The following is a 7,881-nucleotide window of genomic DNA, read 5'->3' on the forward strand; positions in this document are numbered from 1 at the left end:
GCTCACTGCCTCTCAAATGGGTTTCTCCCAAATAAGGGCGAGTTAATTTCGAGTGGCCTGAATCTATACACGTCCACGTTGTGTGGGTGAGAGATGGCTCCTCCCAAAACCACGGACATGTGCCCGGGTACTGCGTTGGGTGGATTTCATAGAGTATTGACAGATTGGGGTACATTTTTGTTTGTAGCCGGCGCCAGTCCCTAGTCTGCCCCAGATCGAGATTGAGGTGTGGCTGGGTGTATTCCTGGCTTTTGTTTTTTTGCTACCTCCAGTATGTCGTGTGAGGTGGCTGGACGTTCTTAGATAGCCTCCATCGGCGCTCGGATACTAATTACGCAAGCTGTGCCGTCTGCCTTTTCGCTACTCTCTAGCCCTGCGTGTGCAGGACAGCAAGTGATCGCGTGATATTGTTGCATGCGTGTTTCTAAGATCTTAGCCGTAATGTTCCCGTAATTTTCGATACAGCTCCGGTCATGTATTGATGCCATGCTGACTGCGAGTACGAGTTGACTAGTGCGTCGTGGGTCTTGTATTCGGCATCTCGTACCGCCAGTGCTATTACTGTCGACTCTACCGTGCTAACCGATGCGGTTCGTATACAGTTTCGGTTATCATACTGCTGTGATCGTAGTGTTTTGATTTGTAGCTACTACAAGGGCTCTACATTGAAGCAGTCGCTAAACAGCCACAGCGGTAAAATTGTGAATTTTATTTCATTATCCTCGCGTCCACAAGGTTGAGTTTAGATGTAGGACCATGCATTGAATTTAACAAGTTGGCGGAAAACAGTCAGCCGATGCCTTGCAATGTGGCGGTCGATTACAATGAGTAATTGCAACAACCTCGAGATATCGTGTGTATAAGTCTGACAATGCGGGAAATATGCACACCATCCCAATGAGTACGTGCACAACTTCCACAAACTCCAGCTGTCATTTTCCGCCCGGAACATTTCAAAAGGCCTTAGCAATTGTCAGCACAGGAGACCAAGCGCTACGCTCGGACGAAAACTTTAGCGTGCGACTGCACAATTTTGCCAGTTTGTATTTCGTTCCATAGTTTTGAACGGACTGACCGTTTCTTACCACCTTCATTTTTTTGTTAGTTTCTCTTTTATCCTATATTTTCTCCCCCCTCCTTGCACGGTCGCCAACCGGATTTTTCGGGTTTTGTTAAACTATCTGCCCTTACCTTATTCTTTTACAACGAAAGCCGTTGTGAGATCACAACAGCCCCGTAGTTGTCCGCCGCCGCCGCCGCCGGTGTCCGTAACCGTTGCCGCGCGAGATAAGGAAAAATGAAATAAGAAACATTTACCCAGGATAGGATGGGATTTGAATACGGGCCATCTGCGTGACAGTCGAGTATTCTACCACAGAGCCACGCTGGTATTTGAAACTCCTTTGCAAAAAGCCCCTATACAGGCGTCATGGTGGGCAAGGAATTGCGTTAAAATGTGTAATTAGCGTGGCATACGAGTAAAATAACAACCAGGAGTCACACAATGCTAATTGCGCAACGAGTGTTCGGTTAAAGCTTCCCGCCCACTGCAAAGTGCTCAGTCATTATTCTTCATCGTCATCAGCGACATGCACCATCAACAAAGTGCACATAATGCCTTACAGATGGTGAACTCTTGGTTCACTTCGGTAGGCTCTAGAGTATGGGAAATATGTTCCACCTTCACGGCACGTACCTACAAGAAAAGAGTCTGCGGTTTCAATGAACTCGTTTAACTAATTTAAGCGCACTCGAAGAGTTGAGCTGCGTGGCCTGCGTGGCCTCTGCAAATCAATTCTGGTGGCGTGCCGCTGCGCTACCGAAGCGTATCGCAGAGGCCACATAAAAAAGAAGCGCTTGCTTGAGATCTCCTCTGCCTGGTGCCACAACGATCACAGCTGTTCACAAGAAAACAGTTCGCTCTTTCAATAAACTCATTCAATTACTTTCATTTAACTATCTTGACAGTCCACTGACCCTTATGTTAACTAACCTTATGCTCTGATATCATATCGCCGCGTCAAATCTGCAGAGCAAGAAGAACGAAGGGCTCGCGCAGCAAGAAAGGAAGACGAGGTTCACACCCGATTTTCTTTCCAGTGCCTTGCATAATTAAAGTGACTTGTTTTCTTTTCGACCTCTGCTCTTTCTGCATCGTGAAAATTTGCATCCTATACAACTGTTAACACGACCCATTACCTCCTTTTTATATAAGTTTTTATTTGTTTATTGGGTTTTCTTAACATTCAGCTAACGACAGTCCAGGTGGCCATGTTTGGCTACATTGTGCCAATTTGGTTACTTTTATAGGCCTGTGGTGGCAGACAGAAGGTCTTGGCTACTTTTTGGCTGCTTTCTTGTTCCCTCAATTTGAACCAAAGTATCAAATCTTGTTACGTCACAGCTGCTAGCGTTCGAGTAGGCGGTGTCGAAACAAGGCGATTAAAGTGCGTTTCCATCTCCCAAAGTTGAATTTAGCGCTTGCAATATACGAAGAAAAATAGTTTTGTGTATGTGGTGGGACTCGGAGAAAAACAGTGGCATGGGGCCTCACTTTGCAGACCACCTATTGCAGCACGCGCAAGAACAGGACAATGGAAAGCGCTCCGCATCCAAGGCGCTGTGCACTCATGGACATTAAAAATCTTAATCCTTTTTGCAATAGTTTCTCGGTCATAATGCGAGAAACTATTGCTAAATTTACTACAATTTCTACTTCAGTGGCAGGTAGCGCAATTTTCAATTTGAGCACACTCGCACTATTCACTTTTATTGTCACCACATGGCTAGTTGCTCTAGTCCTTTCAGGGAAGTCAAGGAAAAAGCGCAAAAAGAATGTAATTTCTACAAAAGCGCAAGAAACTTCGTCATCCTACACAAAAATATTCCTAAAATCAACAATTTATGCTATAATCTCAGAATGTCACTGAAAATTGGTTCCAATAAATGCTAAACAGAATTTCAACCACTACCCAAATAGTGATTTTTATAAGGGACGCGTGCTCCCTGTTGGGCTCTAGAATAAAGCTTCTTTTCCAAAATAAAGCACTACTGGGTCATTCCACGCCAAACGTCCCAGTCATTTTGGTGACCATCTGAAATGTGATCGAAAAAAATTGTGCTTATTTCTTGCATTGACAACAGCAGATTTCTAGAATATTTCACAGAGAAAAAAATGTTTGGTCAAGTGGGATCCTTCCGAATTTCGCAGAATATCGTCCGAGTGACCTATGTTAAAAATTATTTCTGAGGGCATGGTTACTTGCTTCAATGCCAAATTTGGTTTACTTATTAAGAAAAAGGGCCTGCGTAAGATGTTGGAGTCTCAGGTACATTACTGCAATTTTTCTTCTATATGCGCCTCCACAAATTTTCTCACAATGTTCTATGTTTGGATTTTTTTTCCTTGTAATACTGCGCTATGTATGAATATCTGAGTAATCAATACTTGCTCTACGGAAGGTATATTTCGCCATAAAAATATTTTCAGACCACTGAAGTTTGTAAATCTTATGAGAAAAAATCAAAAATTTGTCAAAATCTTCATTTTGGGGCACATTAACACGCAGTTTACGCCACGAGGTGCTCCTATGACAAATCAGCTTTATACCTCAATCTAAACCAAATAAACGGTTCTCTTTATCTGGCAACTTTTAGCAGTACAATTTTTGTTTCAAGGAAGAAAATCATTTTTGAAGTTTCCCACTGACGGCAATGGACAACTTCAATGACCAGACAGCCGCACAGATAGGAAGCTAGCCGTTAATGGCAAACTTCAAAAATTAGTTTCTTCCTTAAAACAAACATTTTATTCATAAAGGCTGCCAAATAAAAAGAACCGTTTATTTGGTTTCGATTGAGGTTAAAGCTCATTTTTGATTGGAGCACCACGTGGCCTATATTGCGTGCCAATGAGGCCCAAAAAGAAGGTTCTCACAAATTTTTTATTTGCGATTTCCAAATTTCAGTGATCTGAAAATATTTTTATGGCGAAATATACATTCCGCAGAGTAAGTAATGATTACTGCGATATTTATACATAGAGCAGTATTTCAAGAGGAAAAATGCAAAGATGGAACATTTTAACAACATTTTTGGAGGCGCATATGGCAGAAAAGTTGCAGTAATAGAACTGAAATTCGAGTGTGGTATTATTTGAGCCTGTAATTCAAATTTATTCACAAAACAGTTTTTCGTGTCGCTTTTGAATTGCTTTCTGTTACTCATACAAATGTCAAACATTTTTCTTTCTGTATTAACCTTGTGATATTGAAACTGCTCACCTGCTTGGATCTAAGGATCTGCAGTATGTAATAAATAAAAATTTTAAAAATATTATGCAGACGCCTTTGCTTAACATGTGAAACAAATTTGGCATTGAAACACGAAACGATACTCTCAGAATTAAGTTTCGAACAAATGTCACTCAGACTACATTCTGCGAAAATCGGAAGGCTCTCACGTGACCAAAAAAAATTTTATCTCCGAAATATTCTAACAATTTACTGCTTTCAATGCATGAAATCACTTCATTTTTTTCCCCATTTGTGATGGCCGCCAAAATGGCTGGGGCATTTGGCGTGGAATGACACTACTACTACACTCTAAGAAAAAAATCGAGCATTTGGGTCGTGTTTCTGCCACACAACAATAATCGTCGCCTGGCTTGCTCGCGTTTCCTTTTTTTTGAAAACGCGGCTCCCTCCACTTTCCTATCAAGAATATGTCACGCTGATAACGCGCGCGCCGTTCGTGACCGGGAAGTGCCGGGGCCGCGGTGATAACCATTGGTGATAACGCGAGTAAAGTACGAGAGGTGGATGATGATTATAGTTGTGTGGCAGATATACTCCACAAATATTCGATTTTTTTCTTAGAGTGTAGTACTATTACGAAATCTTGTGTGGGGCACACCACGCATCAGCAGGATATCGTCATAATGGAACCAGTTTACGCTGCCGTTGCTTACATAAAGGTCCTTGAAAAGCCTTCGTGTTTGCTCTGCGTCTTACCCAGGTTTACTTTCCATTTAAAATTAGTATATCAAGCAACCTCAACATGAAGTTTCAACGATCACATATCTATAAGTGTCACGTATATTCCTTATTGTAAAATCCTCGAAAGGACTTAACCAGGACAGTTGAATTGTTTACTATGCAGTTGCAGCCACACGGTTGTTTTCACACACGCGTGGCTACTTTGGGCTACTCCTGGCTACTTTTACTGCCGTTGGCTCAAGGTGGCTAATTTTTGGCTAGTCTTTTCAATTTAATGGCTATATATATATATATATATATATATATATATATATATATATATATATATATATATATATATATATATATATATATATATATATATCCTACCTGGCAACCCTGGTGGCCAACGTTCAACTTCCGATTGGCTGGGGGCGGATTCCGGCGTGCTCCTTGAAAAGCAAAGTCTAGTATTTTACAACCGAAGCATAAATACAAAGTCCGCCAACTGAACTGCGGTGCGCCTTCCCAACACCCTCTAGAAACAGCCATTCATCTGCGCAAGACAGTCGGTCTAAGTGGTTTTCGTTCTAACCGTAAGTACTTTTTGTGATAATCTAAAGACTACCAATATTAATAATTAAAGTTCGTCGCCGCTACTTAAATTATTACCCTTATCTAAGCAGTGATGTTGGAATCCTTGCTGAAGTTTGCCCGGAAGTTCAAGTTTTCCACTGAAAAACACCAACACGAGCATGCGTCTAAATGAAAAAGTCACCTACCTGGCACACTGGAAAGGTATTTGACGTTATCGAAATAAGCACATACGATTGGATGAGGTATCTATGCAAATTCTTGCTGGGTGAAACAGCAATGGCTGTGGGCGGAACTTCTTACGTTTGTTCTTATAAATAGGTGCTGGCGCCATAATATTGGAAAAATAATATTAAAAAACTGTGCTGGACGTTGTTAGGAATGAGGTAGCGTGGCCCATCGCTATCGTGCTCGGAGTAGTCAGTAATGGCAAGGTGAAGAAGGAAAAGATTTTATGTACACTATTTACATATTTTTGCTACCAGGCAACATGACTGCCAGCCCGACCACGTCGGCTGGTTCGACTCCGTTCGAGTCGTTCTCCTTCTCCCATCTCCCATCTCCACGGACCGGCACGGCCTTAAATCGTCTAGCCGTCCATTGTCCTGTTGACCTCCGCCGGTCGCAGGTGTTGGGCTCCTATCCAAGTTCTCCAAATTGCGGCGCGCGGCCAGAAGTATCAATTGCGACGCGCTGCCAGAAGCCGCACGCAGGTGTTGACGGTCTTCTAGTCTCTTGACCGCCCGCCGGCCGCAGGTGTTGACGGTCTTCTAACCTGTTGAGCGTCCGCCGGCCGCAGGTGTTGACCTTCCTCCGAACTGGGATGCGCCGGCATGAGCAACACGCAGGTGTTGACGGTCTTCTAACCTGTTGAGCGCCCGCCGGCCGCAGGTGTTGACCTTCCTCCGAACTGGGATGCGCCGGCATGAGCAACACGCAGGTGTTGACCGAAGTCCAGGTCTTGACTCCTCTCCTGGTGGCCTGACAGCAATGCTCTGGCACACAGCACACAGGTGCTGATTCCTCTCCTGGTTGCCCGAAAGCAGATGCCCAGGCACAACAGCACCCCCGCCGCCAAACAATGCATCAGGAGGACGAGCTGCTCCACGTAGCTCGGCTGAATTGATGCGGCCGGACACCAGGCTCATCCACGGCTCGAGGCGAAGCTCCCAAGATCACCGCTCTCGTGACATTCCACACGAACTCGGCTGGCACGGACTCGATGCTCCTGTGGATAAGACGAACTCGACAGGGCAACCATTGTCAAACTACACCCAACGCTGCAAGTGCCCTCCGCACTCCCTCGAATTGCCAGACATGAATGAAACAAACTCTTACTGACAACTAACGTTCCCGCTTTAAATAAAACGAGGAGAAGTGCGTATCGCATGACGACGAGTTCAACAACAGACCTCAATTTCAGGTGTTAAAGAAACAACTCCGAGGAAATACAAGAATTGTAATTGTACTAAAGCTGCTTAGGCATGGAAGATAAACAACCAAGGAAGCCAACGGAAGCTCAAAGGCTTCGCTAAATTCTCACTAAACGCTCTCAGCGTAAGCGTAACACACTAACAACACAACATGGTTCTACTAACTATGAACTGAAATTGAAAATAAAGCTTACCCCCTTCACATAAAACAATGTTGAACTACCCTTCGCCCTAAATGCTCATGCTAACTAGTACAAAACAAAACTCAACCTACATCTAGCTCCGTTGAAACATTTTTCAGCTACAACGCTGGAAGATTAACCTCCAAAATACAGACACTACATAGGTCAAAATTTACTGCCTCTACAGTAAACACAAACAAGTAAAATTCGGTTACGCTCGACAAACACCACTCTTTCACAATTAGCGGTCGTACAAATCTTTACTCACGGCTAACGTGTATTATTTTACGCCGACAACTCACTCCCATGCGGGTTACTGCTTCCGCATGTTATTCTTAATATTGCGCCACTAAAGCTAGACATGTTCCCGTGAGCACTCTGTCACGCTGCACCCACATCAGGAACTGAATTCGCAAACGACATCCGTAATTGCACGTACTAGTGCCACCGCGAGCTTCTACTCCGCGGATGTACGACTAACCTAGCTCTCCCTTGCGGTCACAATTTTTACAAACAACCGAGCGACTCGCTATAACCTTTCATCATTCGCTCCTACACAGAACGCACGCCAAAAGAAAAAAAAACAAACAAAAATAAATTTTTGCGTGGCTCTACCAAAACTCGCACAAAGCCTAGGCTTGCTTACTCTTCCCGCAAGCTCACAGCTTAACGCCTAAGGTTCCGCTATACAACTCG

Source organism: Rhipicephalus sanguineus, chromosome 5 (assembly GCF_013339695.2).
Source record: "Rhipicephalus sanguineus isolate Rsan-2018 chromosome 5, BIME_Rsan_1.4, whole genome shotgun sequence".
In the NCBI taxonomy this organism is placed as follows: domain Eukaryota; kingdom Metazoa; phylum Arthropoda; class Arachnida; order Ixodida; family Ixodidae; genus Rhipicephalus; species Rhipicephalus sanguineus.